Source organism: Phoxinus phoxinus (genome assembly GCF_949152265.1).
Source record: "Phoxinus phoxinus genome assembly, chromosome: 22".
Classification (NCBI taxonomy): Eukaryota; Metazoa; Chordata; class Actinopteri; order Cypriniformes; family Leuciscidae; genus Phoxinus; species Phoxinus phoxinus.
The window spans coordinates 19,645,368-19,657,154 of record NC_136897.1 but is presented as its reverse complement, the minus strand read 5'-3'; the positions used below and the strand labels follow the sequence as shown (position 1 = coordinate 19,657,154).

Genomic DNA, 11,787 nt, shown 5'->3' with positions numbered 1-11,787 from the left:
AGGTTCTTTGAAGCCAGTTTCTTGTTCCAGCAAGGCATCTGTCAACATAGTGGTGGGGGAGACCTGGGTGGGCAGCACAGCTTGACAAAACATGATGAAAGAGGGAGAAAGAGACCTAAAAGAAAGAAGGAAACATTTAGAACACTCATCTGTCGTGCCAACACTGGGTTGCAGAGTTGAATGTACAGTATATGTTCATGGGGTCGAGCGGATTCAAGCCAGACCTCTGATCTTCTGGCTCCTAATTATGATGATTTGATCAAGTGAGCTAATAAGCCTTGGATGTCTTTCAGAAACACAGAAAGCACGGGACAAAATCAAAAATCAGTAAAAATCAGTCCAACTATTTGATTTCTACACAGCTGTGCAATGAGGTGGCCTTGGCCTGCATGTTCAACAATATTCTATTCCATCCATCCATCCATCCATCCATCCATCCATCCATCCATCCATCCATCCATCCATCCATCCATCCATCCATCCATCCATCCATTCATTCATCCATTCATCCATCCATCCATCCATCCATCCATCCATCCATCCATCCATCCAGCAATCCATCCATCCATCCATCCATCCATCCATCCATCCATCCATCCATCCATCCATCCATCCATCCATCCATCCATCCATCCATCCATCCATCCATCCATCCATTCATCCATTCATTCATCCATCCATCCATCCAGCAATCCATCCATCCATCCATCCATCCATCCATCGGCCTTGATATCAGCCAGAAATTTTTGGAGGCAGAAAAAGTCATCACATTTTGATGAAAAAGGACAACGATCAAGACCAGGAAAATGTGTTAAGAACCCAAATTTTAATTTCATGTCTAGAACCTCATAATTATCTGTGGTAAGATTGGTTAGCTAGCATGTCCATCTCATTGCTGGAACTTCATTAAACTACACATTCTGCTCTGCTTTGTTAATGGCATTACAAGCTGAGGGTCAGCATCTCAGGAGAGATGTTTCAATAAGCTTATGATGTGTTTTGGGGTCTTGACGTCTTCGTAAGAACGTTCCTTCCAACAGTACATTGACCTCGAGTGACAGGAATGTGCTCGAAATATAAAAGCAAACACTGTTGCCTCCAGCCATTTTGAGGTGAAAATGTTCACCAAGCAAGAGTTTCTTATTTTATCCGACAAAGAAACTACTTCACCTTTGTTTTTAACATTAGCGCATGTGTTTTTCTCTCACTCACTGAAGACAAATGAGGTTGAATAATTAAGTGACAAAAAGCAGCTGCATTGAGCTACAGTCTCCACACGATCAGTTTCTTAAATGATTTAGCAAATCTTGATGCTTGTTGCTTTTAGGCTAGATGACAGCTCATTAATTTCCTCCTGATAAAGTTTCCTTATCACTGCAGTCCCCTAACTTCTATAATGTGTGCAGCAATGAAACACGGTCTAAATGCATCTATAAAACATGCTGGTATGTTGCAATGATAGTCAGAGGTGGTTATAGAATCATAATTACAATAAGTGCAGTTTTTAACACTACAAGCCATTGAAGGGTCATCAGGCTGAAGCAAATGTCACATCTTTCATTCATGTGTTGACTAATGCCCGTGGAGAGATTCCACTTGTGTTTGTGGGGAATGGTTCCTTTAGTAGGAATGTTGTGGCCCCTACTTAATCAACTCCTGATTTCATGAAATATTCATGTTCTACCTGTGGGCTTTCAGCACGCAAATTGTTTTGTTTTGGATCTGTGTGTCGAAGTGTGGTGTGAGATGTAGGCGGCATGTATAAATCATATAAGGCTTGAAGTAAGCTTATATTGTGCTCCAGAACCGGGAGGGAGTGATGTCTGTTGTCCATGAATCAATGCGGTGTCAGTAGTACCTTTTTCTGAATTAACACTTTATTGACATGAGGCACTTCTGGTTACCCAACATGCTTTGCAGCCGAGGGCAAGTTTGATCTAATTAGGGCCATAGTGTGGGAAACAGTTTTAAGGGAGTATTCATATATGGTAGAAGATTTACATTTCGCTGTAAGGTATGTTACCATTGTTTAGTCCAAAAACTGTAGTGACAGCTTGTCGGGCATATTAATTGTTTGTTGTTTATATTATGTTGTATGCTTAAAACTCTTGTTCTTTAAAGTAATTGGAATAATAATAACACACACAACTCTAAGGCTACGTTCAAACTGTCTGTCCAAATCCGATTTTTGTGCATATCCGATTGAAATCCAATCAGATTCAGCAAGAGTGCATGGCAAAAAAATCACATGAAATTTTGGACTGAAAGTCTATGACTCCTCTGATCAGATTTCGCGTGGTTTATGTGACTTTGTATTCATTTACCAATATATATATATATATAAATACATATATAAATAAAAGAAAAAAACGGCTCAGAATAATTTCAATCATGACAACTCTCAGATTAGAATTAAACTGACTTTTAAGAATGGAATGTACACTCTAAAAACTCCTGGGTTATTTCTTCAACCCATTTTATGGGTTATTTGTGTTGGGTTAAAATGATGGGTTGTTTTTGACCCAGGAGTTTTTAGTGTGTACATAGGCTTTGTCTTGGTGGACTAGATCTGCTATGCTGGTGTTGGCCTGAGTACCGGCTACTGCTAAAACATGCACAGAAATAATAGGATACGAGTTGCTGCAAGGAAAGTAGGGAGAACCCTAGTAGATCTAGGCAGGTGGTGCTGGGGAAGGTGGAGGGCTAGGACAGTTCCCATGGCGTGCTGAACTGAACTGATCTGGTTCAGGAAATAAAAAGTGGTAGATAGAACAAAACTATAAATTGGCCAAAGTAGCCGGCTTTACTTTGTAAAAACCAGCCTGATCTCATGAAAATGCATCTCTATAGCACGCATTGTGTTTATCAGTATTAGTATAGTAATTAATAAAAGCAAGCAACATTCAGTTCGACCAAAAGGAAACTTCTGCTTTGCGGTTTTGTTGTCAGTTGGTGAGAGCTAACAATTTTGACTTTCTAATGCAAAACTCTGATCCTGCTGTCTGTACACTGTGATTTGTTGAAAACATTATCATTGTGGCTCGCCACAAAATCACTTATCCCTATTGTTTTAAAAGATTGAAAAATGCAGATCCAGCGTCAGGATAACATGCCATCACCCTAAAAAAACAGGCAAATCCCAGCTGCTCGAGTTTGAACTTCAGATTCATTCACAATACAAAGAAGAATGTGTCTTCCTGACTAATGATCCAGCGTGATGTGACAAAATTAGTCAGCCATAATTAGTGTATTGTAAAAATAAAAATATAAAAACATATTTTGAAATAATATAAATACAATACAGGTATATTATCTTATAATTAAAAATAAAACATAACAATTAAATTAAACCTTTGAGTAATTAAAAACAGTCCAAGAATGCTTCTGGCTATGGTTTTATATGAATACTATAAAAATACTTGATGAATGCTATGAATATAAAAATATGAAACCTGAAGAACATCCTTATCTTTTCTCATGTGTTTCTGTTTGACAACAGCTGCTCGCTCTTCTTAAAGTTATGCATTGTCTGCTGTGACGCTTCATATAGACTACTCTGCACTGGGGTAATTCTCTTTCCAGCTGCTCCATACAATCTCATGCATGGATTCTTTCAGTCTAAACTGTGAGTGAAAAGATCCATGCAAAATTAGTTTTGAAAGGTATCTTAAAAGGTATGGTTCAGGTAGAACTTTAAATATCATATTTATTTATTGCTATGAAGAGTTCAAAGGTTTCTCTTCTAAAGCTGCTGTTTTGACCATAATTGTACCAACTAAATAATCATTCTGATAGAAGAAAGTGCCTGCTAAATAACAAAGAACATAACAGGAGAACTTTACAATTTTTAAAATGTCAAATCCAGAGGCCAGTGTTTCCTTCTTCACAACATATGATCTATTACTGGCATCATGACAGACATAAGCTAAAAGTCTCTCATAAAAATGCAGTCAACAGCACACGCTATGATGTGACATTTTAATATTTAAGGTTACCTTTAGATGGGGCAACACACTGAATACATAAAGACAAGTTAAAAATAAGAATAGGTCCAAAATCACATAAGCCATGAAAGGCCTCAGGAAAAGCTATCATTATGCATCTAAAACACAGAAGGGAAGATATGTTTGCTGAGAAATGAACAAGCATATCTCTGGACATAAGGGCAGCAGAGGGAGTGAACATAGCTTGAGGCGCTTGCTCTGCCTGCCTCTTTCATTCTCCAGCTCTTTATGTTGACGCTCCACTGGAGTTTTGTGCTCAGACAATTTTTTGCATCATTTTGGATGGCAAACCATTAATGCTTCTTGTTTATTTCAATATATTGAACCTCTGAGAAAAGAATGAAAATGAAATCAAGGAGTTGGATTAGCTTCAGAAAGCTCCAGTCCAATCAGACATTGGTTCGTTTTATTGTGTGCCAAAACAGCACAAGTAAGGTTTCCTGAATCTGTTGTGCTTGTGACAATGAATTCAGAACATACTGTGGTTTATTTTTTGTGATGCAATGATGTCATCCTGAATATATTAAACAGTGTCAGAAATGGACTTGCCGATGGGTGCTGACCTTTATGTGACACATAGCATGTCATCCATATACAGGTACACTACCTTTCAAAAGTTTGTGGTCAGTCAGATTTGTTAAAGTTTTTGAAAGAAAAACTTTTTTCAGTATTCTTTGATGAATAGAAAGTTCAAAAGAACAGCCTTTTTTGAAACAGAAATCTTTTATAACATAAATATCTTTACTGTCACTTTTGACCTAATGTAATGCGTCCCGATAAATAGGAGTATATTAATTCCTTTAATAAAAAACATACTGACTTGTAACTTTTGAATGATAGTTTATGTCAAACACTTCAATTTAAACTGTTAATTCAAACAGACACATATGGTTGCTTAACCCATGGCAATAAATATATCAAACCATGGAACTTTTGCTCCCATATCTGAAATATTTGGGGCATCTTATCACTCTCAGTGGCATTTTTGCCCCCAAGCCCTGGATAATTTCTAACCTAATATTGTTGCAATCATTTCCGATGTTATCAGGCCTGCCACTAGGAGGCTAATGGTTGGCTCCATTAATGTGGCACTGATGTTTTGTCTTTGGGCCAAAGAGTACAAAATCTCCACATAAAAATGTGCCATTTGATGTGAACAGACAAACAGAGTTTAAATGTAATACAAATCATGGATGTGCCGTCATTTCCAACATATGAGGCTTTTTCCTTCATTAAAGTGATTCACCCAAAAATGGAAACCACAAAAGAAGACATTTTGAAACCATTAAAACATAGATAATAGTTCAAGTAAGTTATTGTATGATAAAATACTGAACTGTAATTCTGAATGTGAAATTCTGGCATGGGACAGTTTAATAGGATATTTTGTACCGTGAGAGGGCAAATTTGCCCCCTAAAATTAATTCCCAGGATTCAGAGTCAAGGTAAGACTATCAGATCTGTGGAAAATCCTTTATTGTATGCATGATCTCAACAGCGTCCACAAGATAGATTTTTACATTTAGCTCAAGCACGTCACTAAATACTCACATTAAGATAATTTTAAACAAACCATGACCTGAAATAGCCTTTTATTCAAAGGCACTGAAGGGCAATTTGATTTGATCTCATTAAACCCCCCCAGAAATATCCAGCATCTGTGTGAGGTAATCAAACTGTTGTGGAGACATTTTCGATGGTTATTATGAACTGAATGAATGTCTTGATGGAAAACGATGTTAGACTCCCATCTGGACACTGAAGGTGTCTGTTTTTCTCTCTTGCCTTCATTAGATGGGAGGACTATCTGTTCACTGCGCCTGCTTTTGCCAGATATTGTGCGAGTGGGAGCTGTGTGTGTCTGGAGGGATTATCTTCCTCTGTATTTTCAACTAATAAAAACAGCTTTACATGCTCTCACAACTGTGCGCACACAAAACAAGTTACAATTTAAAGGTTCCATGTAAACATATTTTTCATTTTGATTACACTACAACAATGCAGTGTATTGCTAGGCTTTATGAAAAATAAATGTAAATTTGAAGCCTGATATTTTTCTTGCTGTAATTTCCGGAGTATATCCTTCAACAGGTTGAAGGAGGTCATCAATCAGAGAGACAAAGTAAAACATCCATCCATCCATCCATCTTCTTCCGCTTATCCGGGGCCGGGTCGCGGGGGCAGCAGTCTAAGCAGAGATGCCCAGACTTCCCTTTCCCTAGCCACTTCCTCTAGCTCTTCCGGGGGGACACCGAGGCGTTCCCAGGCCAGCCGAGAGACATAGTCTCTCCAGCGTGTCCTAGGTCTTCCCCGGGGTCTCCTCCCGGTGGGACGTGCCCGGAACACCTTCCCGGGAAGGCGTCCAGGAGGCATCCGGAACAGATGCCCAAGCCACCTCAGCTGACCCCTCTCGATGTGGAGGAGCAGCGGCTCTACTCTGAGCTCCTCCCGAGTGACCGAGCTCCTCACCCTATCTCTAAGGGATCGCCCAGCCACCCTGCGGAGAAAGCTCATTTCGGCCGCCTGTATCCGGGATCTTGTCCTTTCGGTCATGACCCAAAGCTCATGACCATAGGTGAGAGTAGGAACGTAGATTGACCGGTAAATCGAGAGCTTCGCCTTGCGGCTCAGCTCTTTCTTCACCACGACAGACCGGTACATCGACCGCATTACTGCGGAAGCTGCACCGATCCGTCTGTCAATCTCCCGTTCCATCCTTCCCTCACTCGTGAACAAGACCCCAAGATACTTGAACTCCTCCACTTGAGGCAGGAACTCTCCACCAACCTGAAGTGAGCAAGCCACCCTTTTCCGACTGAGGACCATGGCCTCGGATTTGGAGGTGCTGATTCTCATCCCAGCCGCTTCACACTCGGCTGCAAACCGTCCCAGTGCATGCTGAAGGTCCCGGTCTGTAGGGGCCAACACGACAACATCATCCGCAAAGAGCAGAGACGAAATCGTGTGGTCCCCGAACCTGACACCCTCCGGCCCCTGGCTGCGCCTAGAAATTCTGTCCATAAATATTATGAACAGAACCGGCGACAAAGGGCAGCCCTGCCGAAGTCCAACATGCACCGGGAAGAAGTCTGACTTACTGCCGGCAATGCGAACCAAGCTCCTGCTCCGGTCGTATAGGGACCGGACAGCCCTTAGCAAAGGACCCCGGACCCCATACTCCCGGAGCACCCTCCACAGGCCGCCTCGAGGGACACAGTCGAATGCCTTCTCCAAATCCACAAAACACATGTGGATTGGTTGGGCAAACTCCCATGAACCCTCCAGCACCCTGTAGAGGGTATAGAGCTGGTCCAGTGTTCCACGGCCGGGACGAAAACCGCACTGTTCCTCCTGAATCCGAGGTTCTACTATCGGCCGTAATCTCCTCTCCAGTACCCTAGAATAGACTTTCCCGGGGAGGCTGAGAAGTGTGATCCCCCTGTAGTTGGAACACACTCTCCGGTCCCCCTTCTTAAAAAGAGGGACCACCACCCCAGTCTGCCATCCCAGAGGTACTGTCCCCGACCGCCACGCGATGCTGCAGAGGCGTGTCAGCCAAGACAGCCCCGCAACATCCAGAGACTTGAGGTACTCAGGGCGGATCTCATCCACCCCCGGCGCCTTGCCACCGAGGAGTTTCTTGACTACCTCGGTGACTTCAGCTTGGGAGATGGACGAGTCAACCTCCGAGCCCTCAGCCTCTGCTTCCTCAATGGAAGACGTGACGGCGGGATTGAGGAGATCCTCGAAGTATTCCTTCCACCGTCCGACGACATCCCCAGTTGAGGTCAACAGCTGCCCACCTCCACTGTAAACAGCGTTGGTGGGGCACTGCTTCCCTCTCCTGAGTCGCCGGACGGTTTGCCAGAATCTCTTCGAGGCCAGCCGATAGTCATTTTCCATGGCCTCTCCGAACTCCTCCCAGGCCCGAGTTTTTGCCTCCACAACCACCCGGGCTGCAGTTCGCTTGGCCTGCCGGTACCCGTCAGCTGCCTCAGGAGTCCCACAAGCCAACCAGGCCCGATAGGACTCCTTCTTCAGCTTGACGGCATCCCTTACTTCCGGTGTCCACCACCGGGTTCGGGGATTGCCGCCTCGACAGGCACCGGAGACCTTACGGCCACAGCTCCGAGTGGCCGCTTCGACAATGGAGGTGGAGAACATGGTCCACTCGGACTCAATATCTCCAGCCTCCCTCGGGATCCGGTCGAAGCTCCGCCGGAGGTGGGAGTTGAAGATCTCTCTGACAGGAGACTCAGCCAAACGTTCCCAGCAGACCCTTACAGTACGCTTGGGTCTGCCGAGTCTGTCCAGCTTCCTCTTCCGCCATCGGATCCAACTCACCACCAGGTGGTGATCAGTTGACAGCTCCGCCCCTCTCTTTACCCGAGTGTCCAAGACATACGGCCGCAGGTCAGATGAAACGACCACAAAGTCGATCATCGACCTACGGCCTAGGGTGTCCTGGTGCCACGTGTACTGATGGACACCCTTATGCTTGAACATGGTGTTCATTATGGACAAACTGTAACTAGCACAGAAGTCCAATAACTGAACACCGCTCGGGTTCAGATCAGGGGGGCCGTTCATCCCAATCACGCCCCTCCAGGTAACACTGTCGTTGCCCACGTGGGCGTTGAAGTCCCCCAGTAGAACGACGGAGTCTCCAGTCGGAGCACTTTCCAGCACCCCTCCCAGAGACTCCAAGAAGGCCGGGTACTCTACACTGCCGTTTGGCCCGTAGGCACACACGACAGTGAGAGACCTATCCCCAACCCGTAGGCGCAGGGAAACGACCCTCTCGTTCACCGGGGTAAACTCCAACACATGGCGGCTGAGTTGGGGGGCTATGAGCAAACCCACACCAGCCCGCCGCCTCTCACCATGGGCAACTCCAGAGTGGTGAAGAGTCCATCCTCTCTCAAGGAGTGTGGTTCCAGAGCCTAAGCCGTGCGTAGAGGTGATTCCAACTATCTCTAGTTGGAACCTCTCAACCTCACGCACAATCTCAGGCTCCTTCCCCGCCAGCGAGGTGACGTTCCACGTCCCTAGAGCTAGTTTCCGTGTCCAGGGATCGGGTTGTCGAGGCCCCCGCGTTTGACTGCCGCCCGATCCTCTAAGCACCGGCCCCTTACGGCCCCTCCTGCAGGTGGTGAGCCCACGGGAAGGCGGCCCCACGTCGCTCCTTCGGGCTGAGCCCGGCCGGACCCCGTGGGGGGAGGCCCGACCACCAGGCGCTCGCATACGAGCCCCAACCCCGGGCCTGGCTCCAGGGTGGGGCCCCGGCTGCGCCATACCGGGCGACGTCACGGTCCTTGCTTTAATTTTCTTCATAAAGGGTTTTTTGAACTACTCTTAGTCTGACCCGTCGCCTAGGACCTGTTTGCCTTGGGAGACCCTACCAGGGGCAAATAGCCCCGGACAACATAGCTCCTAGGGTCATTCGGGTACTCAAACCCCTCCACCACGTTAAGGTGGCAGTTCAAGGAGGGGCATGTGTAGTAAAACATCTCTTTTATATTTATATCGGCACATTTTAAACAAGCACAAAACATTGAGTTGTTTGTGCATGTGCATATTTAATCTAATTATATGACACGCTTTTTAATTTAAATTAATTGCAGTTATGAAAATGAAGATGATTCAAAGACATTACATTATTGTGGCAGATGATAAAGCATTGAATATATAATACAAAATGTGTCTTTATAAGTCAATGCATTATTTCACATCAGTGAACAGCTTATCACAGTCCACAGCAATCCATTTTACAATTATAAATATTATAATTATCAAAATGAAATAAACAAAAAAACATTTTCAATAACTGTCAGTTAAGAGAATATAGTTAATAACAAAATGCAAATTCTGCCTATCATTTAAGCACCATCGTGTCATTCCAAATATCTAAGACTTTCTTTTTTCTGTGCAAGATAAAAGAAAATATTTAGATATTTTTCACTTTTTTCAAGTCAATAAGAGTTTATCAAAATTATATCTCATCCATTTGTGTATGCGTGTATGTGTAAATTAGTGTGTAATTGTAAATGTGTAATTTGAGTGCTTTTATTTTTAATTAATTTTACTAAATGAACATGCAAATTTGAATATTAAACATGTTGCAATGCACACAAGCCACGTTCAGTCCATTTATAATTCCTGACATACCTTCAATTCATCAAGCGGCAGGTTTCGATTTCTGTCTTGTCTTGCCAGGAATTCCTCCACAGACTAGAAGAGCTGCAGAAAGACAAGAGGACTCAGACGATCCCAAAGTGAAGCCCCCATTCCTCCCAACACCCAACATCTGGATGCATTTGGCTTGCTTTTATATCCTGCCATTATTGAGGCAAAGGATATACATGAATGTCATACTTATATAGGATATTTGTTCCTCTTTCTATAATGAACTGCACATTACCAGTAACCAAATAAATGTGTGCTGCACAGTTAGGCAGGAAGTCATGTGATGTAACTTTTCTAGTGCACAAGCACAGCATTGTAAATTGTGGTATGCTATTGCTGTCACATTAACACCAAAATGGTAAAGTCAATTGTAGTGAGTGTGATTGTAGTGAGGTTTGTTGCAATTGAGATTTTGATAAGAAAAGACATTCAAGGGATTGCAAAGTTTTATATCTCAACGGAGCCCCGGCCTAAAGCGATATGGTTATAGAAAAAAAATTAGAGGGGGCGGGGGGGATTTCAACTTCAGTGCTTTTTGTGTTCACCCACAAACGTATTGTGCTCCCTGTTCGCAAAATGTTTGTGACGGAAATAATATGGGAATATAAACTATATTTCATTGTTTTTGTGATTGAACGGAAAGTTTCTTTGGAGAACGCGATATTTTTGAAAGAGGTCACTACCATTAAAAATCCGTAAAAAAAAAAAAAAAAAAAAAAAATATATATATATATATGTATATATATATGTGTATATACAGTATATATCCTTTTATTCAGCAATAACATTTTTTTACAAAATATATTTCAAATAAATGCTGTTCTTCCTGTTAACTTTCTATTCATCAAAGAATCCTGAAAAACATCATGGGTTACACGACAATATTTGGCAGCACAACTCTTTGATTTCTGAAGGATCATGTGACACTGAAGAGAGTAATGATGCTGAAAATTCACCGCACTCTAAAAGATTATATGATTAATGAGTTATGACAACATATGTTTTTACATTGCTTTAACTCATCAAAATGTTAAGCAATTTTCATATTTTTACAAGTTATACAAGATTCAACTCTTTTCTTTTAAGTCAGTTTAATGTAATTTAAGGTGAAATGACTTAAACATCCAAGTTGATTAAAAAGTCAAGGCAGCAACTTTATTTACAGCGAGGAATAGGCTACATTTAATCAAAAAATAATTTTTTAAAATAGTTTTGTCAAAATATTTCTCTTAACTGTATTTTTGATCAAATAAATGCAGCCTTGGTGAACATCAGAGACTTTCAAAAACAAATCAAAATGTTTTTGAAAGGATGCTGGCCAATATTACTCACATTGCACTCATCACACTACTCTGTAAAACATGAAGTCTAGTAGTAGCCTACTCTACTTACTGTATATTCTCCAGCCCTGGTTTAGGGTGAAGTGAATAAAAATCCAATGCTATACACCTACCTCATTGCACGGAGCTTAAGTTGTGGCCTTTGTGTCGTCTAGATGTCTATTCGTGGAAGCAAACAGGTGGAGGTCTTAATGGATTGAGTAATTGACCTCTCTCATCCATCTGGCCACAAACACAGACTCACATTCTCTCACCTT

General features: G+C 42.6%; 1 long non-coding RNA gene across 1 annotated transcript; it reads right to left on the bottom strand.

Moving 5' to 3' along the window:
• On the bottom strand, window positions 1–11,787 carry LOC306990963. The gene is made up of 3 exons (XR_013796002.1): window positions 11,644–11,787; window positions 10,173–10,244; window positions 1–115 (listed from the first exon to the last, which is right to left on the bottom strand). It is a non-coding gene; the product is annotated as an uncharacterized lncRNA (long non-coding RNA).